At 33.9% G+C, this 13126-nt stretch overlaps 1 protein-coding gene across 1 annotated transcript in view; it reads left to right on the forward strand.

Moving 5' to 3' along the window:
* Window positions 1–13126, forward strand: part of LOC111051591 (ras association domain-containing protein 10-like) — a 120995-nt gene that overhangs the window by 49598 nt on the left and 58271 nt on the right. Inside the window, exon 2 of the mRNA XM_039439217.1 lies at window positions 7512–7552. The gene's annotated coding sequence lies outside the window, so the exon portion shown is untranslated. The remainder of the gene's footprint in view (window positions 1–7511; window positions 7553–13126) is intronic.

Raw genomic sequence — 13126 nt, forward strand, 5'->3', positions numbered from 1 at the left:
ACCGACGTACGTGCAACTGGCCCTAACACTTCTCATTCATTTATTTATTTATATTTTTTACAAAGAAGCACTGATTGGGAGAGAAGCACTAAGGATACTCCTTGTACTATTTCTCTCCCAAATTTAAATAACATTTTAAAAGTCCAAAATAGGGTTATGATTTCACTTTACTAACATTTAGTTCATTTTCACTCAAAAACAACGAAAACAGAGATGTTTAAATTTTGACGGTTGAAAACAGAATAAAAAACAAAAATATAACCAATGACAGTATTATGTGTATCTCATTTCATCGCTATAGTGAGATTCCCTGTCAGCACTCCATATAATCCATCTCTAACACTTCCCATTCAAACATTCTGACAGTTTGACGTGAATATTATTTCATCGTTATAGTAAGATCATAGAGAAACAATAGCATAAGTAGATATCCCATGGTATAGGGCGTTTATGTCGCAACTTTTACTGTTATCTCAAGCTGATAGTCCAGGTAGTTCTTTCCCGTGAAGCTGTGTGACGCTGGTAGTCTCTCATATTGTGCCGTTCATACACTCTTACCCGGTCAAAACAGTAAAAATCTACAATAATCGACAGTAATCTGCTTGAGATAACAGTAAAAGTTGCGACATAAATGCCCTATACCATGGGATATCTACTTACGCTATTGTTTCTCTATGGTAAGATTCACTTTGAAGTTTAGACACTGACAGCTTCCCGTATAAGTATCATTAACGCTGCCCATTCAATCAATCAATGCTGACCGTTTGAGGTTAATCTCACTGAGACATCTCTCAGGCATGAAGATGCCTGTGCTATGGCCAAACACGTAACAGTACCGTATATTAGCGCGATCAGCCATCAGTGTGAATGGCTTGCCTTATGCAAATGCGAATAATAAAATCGTGGCCTGGCCGAATCACACAGCGTGATGTTGTTGTTGTTGTTGTTTTCAGCAACAATTGTTCACTAAAGTGAAATTCATTTTAAACTGTCAGCATTTCTTATGGAGGTAGGATCAGGGCTTCTCATTCGTTCAACAAATGTTCGCAGTTTGAAGTTGTTAAAGAAGGATTGTAACAGCACACGCGAATTGAAATGCGTGATCGTGTGTGTGACGCGGTTTTCTTCTTGACAAATACATGGGAAACGTATGGGATATCTGTTAGATGCGAGGGTGAAGAGGTAAACGAAAATAGAATGTAGAATAGGGAGAGGGAAAGGAGGAGTACTGGAGGAGGTATTGAAGATGTAGGGGATGGTGAAGAAAGGTGGGAAGGAGGTTGAGAAGCAGGAGGATGAGTTGGAGGAGGAGGAGAAGGAGGATAAGAAGCAGAGGAGGAGGAGGATAAGAAAGCAGATGAGCGAGAGAGACAAGTGCAAATTGAGAGAATACTGACGGCTATTTCTCTCAACAAATGCATGGAAAACTTATGGGATTCGTTGGTTTGGAATGAGAGAAGGAAAACAACAAAAAGGAGAAGATGTTGAGATGTTGGAGACAAGGAGAAGACATGAGAAGCAGAACAAGGAGAGGATAAATGAGATAGGAGAAGATGAAGAAGAAGAAGAGAGGAAGAAAAAGGAGGAGTGCGGATACGATAAGGAAGAAGACCAAGAAGACCAAGAAGAAGGATAAAGTAATGGAGGGATATAGACGAAATGAGATTGAGAGGACACATACGAGAGAGCCAGCAAGCTGATTTTGGATAGTTTTATTCATGAGGGTTCTAAGTTGTGGGAATTTTCGCCGAAATATTCATTTAATATCGATATGTAAAATATATCAACCATGTAAGAAAAAATTTATTCATTTTATACATATCCAATTAAAACTGTATTTTTAAATAGGTATAACATAGAAACTATTCAGGATACAAAAGTAAAAAGCCGGCCTGCCACGTATAAGAATATTATATGCGTGAATCTAATACTGTATAATAAAATTCCCCCCAGATATTGGATTATATAAGACTATTATTATTTGTCATCAATAGATGTAGACGGGAGAGTCGAATCATAGAAGACGATATGCACTCTTAATAGGAAAATAGAGTATTGAATCAGAATGGAAAAGTAAAATACAGTATAGGAATAGATTTGAATTCAACAAATTAAGCCCAAATCAAATATCAAAATGGAAAAATATAGAACGTGGAAGAAGTGTCGAAACAGATCCAAACTCATCAAAGCTCAGTAAAATATAGAATAAAAAATGGAAATAGACGAATAAAGGAATGCAGTAACAGATTAAGTGCAGAGGATTCGCTCGTGTCTTGTCATAATAATGATGTGATGGCATTTCCGGACCTATAGTTACTTCAAACCTTCAGCATTCCTTGAAAGTAACATGAATGCTTCTCATGCAACCAATGCTGACAGTTTAAGTGAATCACACTATAGCATGACTCGGCGACAAGGCTTGGCATGTTGGAGAGCCCGCGAGTCACCCACGCGAGGCGAGTTTAGCGAGCTCCAACTTCGTAGAATTGGACTTGGAAGAGCTTCGAATTGGCATCATTCGTCATATTTCGGTACCCAAAGTAATCTGCTTCGTTCTATTCTTATGCTGTTTCGTTCAGAGGAACCCAGAGAAAGCGTTTAGGTTTGCAACTATTCAGGATCTGCATTGTTGGGTGGTTAGTCAGAGAGTCTCAAAGGTGTTTAAAGAGGATGTTGGGGATTTCCAAATTTAATATTTTGCCAATTTATTTGAATGAAGATGAGGAGGAGTTTTGGACTCTGCTTGTCTCTTCCTGTCTGCTTCTATCACATTCTCTTAAATATTCATATTGATTAAAACTTTTACAATATTTCATTAATAAATAAATCCTTAGTTTAAATAATGAAATTAACGTTTTGGTAGAGAGTTAGTGGGGAGGATATTCTTAATATTCTTTCCGAAGAATGGACATTGATATGTCTAAAGCTCCGCCAATTTATGTAGATGCATAACAATTTAATTATTATCTATAGTTATTATATTACAAATTGCTTTTTCATCATATACAGTTCAATAATTATTTTCTTAGTCTACATTATGTAAATTCATCTATAATTTTGCTGTATTGTAAGCTATTGTATATAAGTGTATAAGCCAGTATATATTGTAATCTACATAAATAAAGTACTCAATCAATCAATCAATCAATCAATTCTATCTGATAAGGGTTGTGTGGCAGAGAGGAACTGGAGTCCTAGCTCCGCCCTTAATGAAGGCAATTACCAATTAATCAATCAATCTGTCTTCCTCTCGGTCGTATAGGGAAGGATAATGGGAAGGATATTATATTTTATATCCTTTTCAGAGAATTAACTATTATTATTTGTTGGAACACCGCCGATTTATGTAGTTACATCACAATGTTATATTATCGTTATTCAAGTTGCATTCAATTTTATTCTCATTATTTAATTTTTCATAAAATTCTTTGAATAATGTTAAGTACTGTTATCCAATGTAAATTAGTGTATGATCCAGTATATATTGTAAAATACATAAATAAAGAACTCTCTAATCTATCCTGGTATGTTTCCTGTTTCGCATTGCACTTATTCAATTATGGATAAATTATTGAATATTATAGATAAATGTATAATAAATACAGGTTTATTTCAGTATAAATTTGAAGGATTGTTTAACCAGAAAAATGACACAAAAATAACTGAAAATGTGACCAACACAAAATAACTGAAAAATGACACTGATGTAGTTTTAAATTCATAGCAGATATTGGAAAAAATAAGACCAAATTGTATACTACAATAATATATTGTCAATACCACTTTATCTATTCGAAAATTAATTCATGATACAGTATTATCACAAATATCTGTATTATGAATTAATTTTCGAATACATAAAAGTGGTATTGACAATATCAACGTCTTATTCTTTCAATTATGGAGAAATACAACAACATCTCATACCATACAATCAAATTACCATTAATTTTATTATCATTATTAATTTTTCATAAAATTCTTTGAATAATGAATGTTAAGTACTGTTATTCAATGTAAATTAGTGTATGAGCCAGTATATATTGTAACATACATAACTAAAGACCTCTAATCTATTCTGGTATGTTTCCTGTTTCGTATTGCACTCATCCATTAATGGATAAATTATTGAATATAATAGATAAATGTATAATAAATACAGGTTTATTTCAGTATAAATTTGAAGGATTGTATAACCAGAAAAATGACACAAAAATAACTAAAATGTACCAACACAAAATAACTGAGAAATGACACTGATGTAGTTAAATTCATAGCAGATATTTGAAAGAATAAGACGTTGATATTGTCAATACCACTTTCATTTATTCGAAAATTAATCCATAATACAGTATTTTATATTTCACAAATATCTGTATGTAAACGTCTTATTCTTTCAATTATGGAGAAATACAACAACATCTCATACCATACAATCAATGAGCAGATAGGCTTGCTATAGGGATATTCACTTCAAACTGTTCCTTATTGATAAGTGCTTTCCATTCAACTATTTCTGACATTTTAAATTTTACCTGTCCGGCCGATGAAAGAAGCGACACAGGAATATAGAAATAGATCTAAATTTAGGAACAAAAACAACCCTGCTCTTTCTCTTTCTTACCATGACGGGGACGTAATTACAATTAAAATTCGATAATGCAATAGTAAGGACTATTCCTGTTTTGTTTCTACAAATTTTCAATCATTCTTTGATTAATTGTGTATGTAATTGATTGAATAACTTTGTAAAAATTATAAATAAATAAAAAAAAAATAATAAATAAATAGGAATAGGATGGAGGTTAGAGTTTTGAGTTTGTGCTGAAATTTTGTAGGAAGCAGAACAGCAAGTAGAAATCTTCAATCCAGTGTTGAACTATAGCGGCCAAACTATAGTCAGTGTGAATATCCTCTTGGAGAAGTGGAGAAGGAAAGACACCTGCTTCCTTCCCCCAGGTGTTCATAACGACTTACAACCGAATTCGGTCAACGTATTTTTACCTGGTTTTTAATGTTTTTTCTCAAGGGCAACCACTCCGACACTATACACTATCATTCCTGTAATATTTTACTCATGAATCATATAGCCGTAAACTGTGAATATCTTATCAATGAAGTTGTTTGTATTGAACGTTATTCTTTTAAGATAACGTTTCAGGTTTCGTAAGATTCACATAATATAAATGATAAGATACTGTACAGTACTGTTATATTGAGGAATTCAACCACTTAACCAAGGTTTAAAATTTCTCCTGCTCCCGTCTTTGATATGCATTTTGCAGTGGTTTGCGCCGGTTACACACACAACGATTTTTTCCGTCCTTATAAATTCTATTAGATTAAACAGATGATGTTTGTCAAGTCCCGTTGAAATTTGTGAATTTATAAGGACTGCAAAAATTCGAACATACGAAAATCGATGTGTGTGGCTAAGTTGTCGGTAAGGCAAACAATACGACCCGCATTGATTAAACTACTGATAGACCTCTTCCGGGACTTGATAACTTGCCATACAGTAATATCCCTCTTCAGAATATAAGTGAGAGAGTTTCGATTAGTTGACACTATATGAAAGACTCAATAAAGTCTTTATATGAGGCTCAATAGCTCAATTTGGTATACCCTTCGGTTAAAAACAAATATAAGTCCCTCTAAAGCTAAACAATGGACTTTGTTGATCCGGCAGTACTTCTTGAAAAATTTGCTAAGGGGTGCAAAATGTGTCCATGGTTGAAAAATTAGAACAATCCTTGGTAACCACTTATACAAGTAGTACTTCCTTTTTCAGCTACAAACCTGACGTAAATATAGTAATACTGTACTTTGAAGTAACCCTACTACCACATTCGCAGATTCAGGCTTACAGGAAATAATTTATGTATAAAGAAGTTAATGGTTTTCAATATGGTACGTAAGTAGTTAATTTCTATAGGAAAATTGATAATTTTTCCGTTCGTAACTTCACTTGAAATAACTTCTCAACTCTGTGTTTTGTGATAATTGAATGAATAAATAAAAAACTCATTACAATAATACCATAGAAATCATTGTAGTATCAGTTAACTCAGTACTATGCAAAGGAGTATTGTAATAGCACTCTTCACATTCTAAACACATTTAGTGTTAATAACTGTATAATTTAGTACAATAGCTATTAATGATTATTTTGTAATTTATTCTGATTGACCAAAAAACACACATAGTATACATTTGTACTATCTAGCCGCTAGTTATTTCAAACTATTTTATCTCAAAATTGAACGTAATCCAGTCAAACTGTTTTCATACTTTTCTTGAAGATGAGCAACTTACATCAATTTTACATCAACTTGTAGCGGTACTTTTCAGCTTTTTATTGGCACATTGATTGCCAAACCGTCCGCAAGATAGCAGCAACTAAGTTGATATTCCAATTTGCAAATATTTACCTGTTGTAGCTCTTCAAGTTCTCTCTATAGAGCTATAAAATTCTCTATCACTTCCCCGTTTATAGATTCTACACTACGATAAACAATGATTTATTTTGTCGTTCTTGGCAACCTCTCCGGTTGCTAGGCGACCGGTCAACTTTATTCGAAAATCGTAGTGTGCTAGTCACCTTTTATAATAGTTTTACGATAATAGCTAGCAGGTTGTAAAAGTGTGGACATTTAAAATTTGCGAGGAAGGACTCTTATCTGCCGAGATTTTTGCAAGGTCATTTACTTGGAACTTGAGTCACCACTAATAGGTTAGAAATTATCTAGGTATATATTGCCGGTTTAGGGGTTAAAGCTGTAAAACTAGTGCTAATAAAATGTTAGAGCAGTCAGTTTTGGAGGATGATCACGTGGGTTAGATGATAAATTTAGAGAGCAATATAATTTTCATTTCCATTCCAACACCTCACTAAACAATAAAGTTGATTTTGATGATTATGGAACAAGAATACTAGATTTAGTGGTGAATAATTTGTTGATCTTGTCTCCTACATATTTCCAAGAGTGTTTTTCCCCAAAAATCATTCACATTCTTTCAAGAAACATCAGAAAAATGTAAAGGAGTAATATGTAGGCCTAATAATGTAATCGGTAATGTGTGCAAGAGTAAATGTGCATGTTGTTGAGGAGTCAGAAAAATGTTTTTGTGTAAAGCATAAAATCTAATGCTTAACTTAATATAGTATTGTTTGTTTTAATAAATTTTTTATCAATTGAGGGTCCTGCCAAACCCGAGAATAAAATAAAATCCAACAATAAAAATGATTATATTCATAATAATGGTGTGAATTTATAAATCTTAAATCCACTGAGAAATGTTTTTGAAAATTGAACTTAGAACATAAATGAGGAATTCGCATCAGTTTTCCAACAATACCCAAATAAATTTATGAATGTGTTTCAAATAAATTAGATAATCGAATATTGAAGAAGTTGGTTACTACTGGAGTGCTCTAGATTTGAATTCCATGCCTCAAAATTTCAATTTCAAACCCATTTTCAATTAACATTTTTGTTTTTGCTTTTCAGATAGAGTGTCAGAATGAAGCTGATCATGAATGATTAAGATTGTAAGTACCAAATTCATCACTTTAGATTTCCAATCCATTTTGCTTTCCATTTACAGCTAGAATTGGCTTCAATTCATGGTTATCAAAAACACGCTTTGAATTGAATATGTATTCTATTCGAGATAAAAATAGCGGTGTCACTCAGGGAGGTCTATGGGGCTATGTTCACTTCAAACCGTTATCATTCCTTATATATAACAACAATGCTTCCCATAAAAACCAGTACTGACGGTTTAAAGTGAATCTCACTAACGCTATAGGAACGGGATAGATATGATACCGGTACTTTGAAGGGTGATCTGGGAGGCCTATTGTTTTCAACTTCCAACTAAGTAAGGAAGCAGATACTTCACGTGTTTCAATGTTCACATTGTTTACAATAATTTCAACTTGTTTCAATAATATTTCAACTTGTCTTTATTTGTGTCTATTATCTGAAATTATAAAAATATATCGAATATCAACATATTGCCATTTAAAAGCAAAAATCTGACCTCCCCGAAATCCTATTTCACCTTTAAAACATAATCAAACAAAACCTTTTAGGTTATGTTCATCTTTTTCTATAGGCAGGATGAATTATAGAGATGAAGCAGATCTGAGATCCTCCTTGAGTATTTTAGTAGTTTAGATTTTTGGTTCATGGTAAATGGAGTGAGTTCGTAAATTTTATGTAGCTCCATATTCATTTTTCTTGTAATTTCACCATATCATGTCTGTAACGTTATGTTTATCTTCGCTTCTGTATCGGTAAGTACACTCACCTCCGTTGTCTTTGAAGCCAAATATGTTCTCATAGTTACTGACTCTCATGTCGTATATGAATATAGGGTGGCATTCATTTTATCCTACAACGAGTGATCCGTGGTCTAGTGGATAGAGTGCTTGCGTAGCAGCATTGCCGGGTTCAAACTCTCTCATTACCAAAAGTTTTTAAACCACATCACTCCCGAGTTATCGGATAGGCACGTAAAAATGTCGGTCCCGGCTGAAGTATGACAGTCGTAAGGCCCATTGACGGCTTAAATTATATATTCAGACGGTGGGACCTTCCCGCAAGGGACTCCCCACCAACAAAAGCCATACGAATTTACTTTTTTCTATTTTATCCTGCATTTCAGTTTGTCCTATATTTCAACTTTTCTTTACTTGTGTCTATCTGAGATTATCAAAACATTTCGAATAATATCAACGTTTTGTCATTTGAAAGCAAAACCCTTAATCTGAATAAAACTTTAAAACATAAATAAACGGAACCTTTTAGATTATGTTCATCTGATTTTAAAGGCAGGACGAATTGAAATCAAGCAGATCTGAGATCCTCACTGAGCATTTTACAATGCGAAAGAATTTGATGGGAGCGTAACATCTTCATATATGCAATCTTATCTAAACTGCTTCATAGCCTATCATGAGTTGAAGGGGATTTAATTTCCCATTAACAAAATACAAGATTTGTGAATATAAAAAGTATTGTGCTCAATATAAGATTATATTTGAGGAATGAAAATTCTGTCCACAATTGAGTAAGGTAATATGCTTAATGTCTGTTCTTGTACAATCTTTATTGATTGATTCTTTATCACACATTACAATGTATTGCCAGGTCTTGCAAGACCCATCCAAGTTACGTCATAATTTGTACCCTCGTTCCCAACGCTAAGTTATAACACTTAATCCACAATATATCATGCACAAAAATACTGTATCATTTATATGACAGGGGTATCCGGTGTGGTGACTAAACCCACATAATGTACCACACATTAATACCCACAATACACCACACTTAATACCCACAATGCACCATTAACTGTCAGTTAGTGAAGCAATTTGTTATGAAGACGTCTGACATGTGGATGTGGAATTAGAAAAACGGTAATAAAATGTTATTGCTTGAATTTTGATGGCTAGTTTTTCTGTTTGGATGAAGCCTACACTTGTATAGGACTATGGGAGTATTTCATGTGTGGTTCACTTCAGAATGTCAGTATCCCGTACCCATAATATGAATGCTTCTCATTCAAATAATGCTGACAGGAGTGAGTATAAGGAAGGATACTCTCTGGCAGGATGTTTAGGTTGAGATGCATCCTACAAAACTTCAATGAGATTCAGTTTAAACTGTCAGGATGCCTTATAAACAACATTAACCCTTTCCATCCAACCAATTCTGACAGAGATGAGCCTCACTATAGTAGTATATATTGTACCCTTTCTATTCAACCAATGCTCGCAGTTTGAAATGAATTTTGGGAGACGTGTTCCACTGAGTAGACTGAGTATATTGGAGACGTGCTCTACGAGTAGACGGAGAGTAGACCTAGTAGACGAAAAAGGGTTCGGAAAACGTCTAATAAATCGACAGACCATTACGATAACAAAAGAATCTCAGCCCACTGGGAATCGTAAATATCTCAGTAACTGAGAGTTTCTGGTCCTGTAATTATACGCTGGCTTTCGATGCTCTGTGAGTCCGTAAATATGTCACGGGATATTACTGAGGCTCTTCAGTCTTCACGGCTCTGACTGTGAGCTGTGAGCATCTTCCAGCGTAATTCCTTCCTATTTTCGTTTTGTTTTAGAAAGTGATTGTGGTTTCTTGAAAAAATATAACGGAATCGTAGAGCATTTTCGTTACGATTTGTTGTTAATGCTCCGGACTTTCACCCATAACTGATATGTTATGATTCACAAATACAGTACTCTTAAGTGGTGGTCTCAGTAGTTTAGTGTGGGCGTGAGGATGCTTCCGTTTACTTATTACATATTTAATATACATGTATACATATTTACAGTTTACATATTTTACTTTGAGTGTAACGTTTAAGGGACATGTTTTGATCGTTGTAACCGATTTACTTCTCTCTATGTCTTGTTTACCGTTATGGTAGCGAATGATAATTGTAATAATAGTGTAATTTTTCATTTGAAATGATGATAATAGGATATGATAAATGTGGTAGGGGAGATAATAGTTGTTATCTATTGAGGAGTAATTTATAATTCAAATAATCGTGGAAGATTTATATGTTTTTGGATGATTGTAATTGTTATTTATTGGAGAGTGTTTTTCAATTTGAATTGATGTCTAGAGATTTCGAATGAATATGATGCTGATATGAGAAAAGGATAATGATAATAATACTGAGGGTGATGCCCACATAAGCTCTTATTCTTGTGCGTGGGTAATGAATGAGAGGTATGATGATGATGAGAGATGACGACTACTTTTTAGGTAATCGCGACCGACGGCTTATCGTCTCCTCCGAAAGACGAACTGTTTGTTTACACCGACTATGTTCGTGTGCGTTCTTATGTGCATTTTTTGGTTTTTTGATAAAATTTTGTATCTTATTCATGGTATTGGTAATAAGCAGACATGGTAAAACATGGAACGTGCAATTATTTAGAGCATGCCCATAATTTATTCAAAACTATCTCCATTTATTTGAATGGCATGGTGTTAGGTCTCACTAAACTTAATTATTTTCAACCATTAGCCAGCCAATGCATTAGCTACATTTTGAGATATTTTCAAAATATGAGAGCCATACTTTATTCAATAAATATCCTTCATAAATATTGTAAATATTAATTTCTTTACAATATTGTCATAATTGACCGAGCGAAGTGAGGTCTAAGATTCAAGTCGACGGTTTGGCATTTCTCTTAGGTTTCTCTTAGTGTTTAAATGTTTATATGTTGCGCATTTACAGCGAAACGCGTTAATAGATTTTCATGAAATTTGACAGGTATGTTCCTTTTTTAATTGCACGTCGACGTAAATACAAGGTTTTTGGCAATTTTGCATTTCAAGGATAATATAAAAGGAAAAAGGAGCCTCCTTCATACGCCAATAATAGAGTAAAAATCAGACTATAGAATTATTCATCATAAATCAGCTGACAAGTGATTACACAGATGTGTGGAGAAGCCAGTCTATTGCTCTATTTCCATAAGGTCTATAGTTTCATTCAGGTACTTGTGGATGAAAATACTGCGTGAGGTCTACTGTTCACAGAACTACTAGTAATAATATTGCTATGTACTACCTGGCCTACTGCCTGTATAATATGAATGCATTCAACATTCTACTCGTACGATATTGATTCATCTTGACTTCAACTTAAATCTAATCTTGAAGAACGACTCTTCTGTGAGATATGTAATTGAAACGTTCATCATAATACCTTTTCTATCATCATTCTTATTGAACTTTCCTAGCGAATAGCAACCATTACTATGTGATTTGTTCCGAATTACCATATACAATAGAATATTTCATAAATAATCAATTTAACCATCAGTTATTGCAAGATCCGTTATGAAATGTTTCAATTTATGGAAACACCGCACCGATACGTTACAAATTGAGACTGAAGTGTTTGAGATAAAATGATGTCTATAGAAGGCGTTACATGTAGACAGCTTGTCCAGTTAAGTGATTAGTAACAGGTTACAGCAACCTGTTGAAAATAACTGGTAAAGTAATCAGTCAATTGGTGCATGCTACCTGGTTTGCATATTACCGTGACCAATATACAGTTTGATGTAACCGCTACCAGACGTTACTCAATTCACGAGTAATTAGTCTCTAGAAACTACATTTTCAGTGAATACTCCACTTTTAATAATTACGTCTGCTTTCCCCGATACGGAATTAGTTGGCATTTGAATGTTAAAGGATGACATTTTCAGCGAGGAAAGTGTGAGATGTTGAAACTAATTGTTGTAACAGTCGCGAACGGTTTGAAAGTTCAGTTTTTCGCGCACATATTATGTTTCAGAAAAGGAAGGAATCGAAAGAGCAGATTTCTAATTGAATCGGAATGGGAGTAGCTTCTCTAGTAGCGAATTTACTTCTTAAAAGGCCCTCTCCTAGATAACGTGTAGATAACATACTTAAGTGTAGTCGTCATATTCAGCCTTGACCTTTCTGCAGTTCTGCCCTTTCGTAAAGAAGTTCACTCTCACTAGTTCATTTATATTCTGTCTATTCTATTATTATTCAAGATCTATAAGTTGGCTAATTCTTTTCTTTTCTTTCTTCTTATTATCATCCTTCTTCTTCTTCTTTTTTCTCTTCTTCTACTCATTTTTCTTATTCTTCTTCCTCTTCTTCTTCCTCTTTTACTTCTTCTTTTTCCTCTTACCTCTCCTTCTATTCCTACTTCTCCAACCTTCTTCTTCTTCTTCTTCTTCTCCAACCTTCTTCTTCTTCTTCTTCTTCTTCTTCTTCTTCTTCTTCTTCTTCTCTTCTTCTTCTTCTCCTTTTCCTTTCTTTTATCTTTTCCTCTATTCATCGTACTGGTTTTTACACTAACTTTCTTAAGGCTGTGCAAAGGCTAAAAATGAACTTTTTACTGGTGAAATTTTTCAAAGTTTTTCAATTTGTATACTATCAAGCTATCAAAATAAAAAAGTTTTTTCAGGAAAACATTTTTTTCCGATCATTACTTTTTGAGATATGAGCGCCTAAAGTTTAAATTTTTGGGACAGAACATTTCAAATTCGGTAAAAGATAAATCCATGAGATTCAAAGGGTAGATTCTTCATAGTATTGTTGATATA

Source organism: Nilaparvata lugens, chromosome 12 (assembly GCF_014356525.2).
Source record: "Nilaparvata lugens isolate BPH chromosome 12, ASM1435652v1, whole genome shotgun sequence".
NCBI classification, from domain to species: Eukaryota; Metazoa; Arthropoda; class Insecta; order Hemiptera; family Delphacidae; genus Nilaparvata; species Nilaparvata lugens.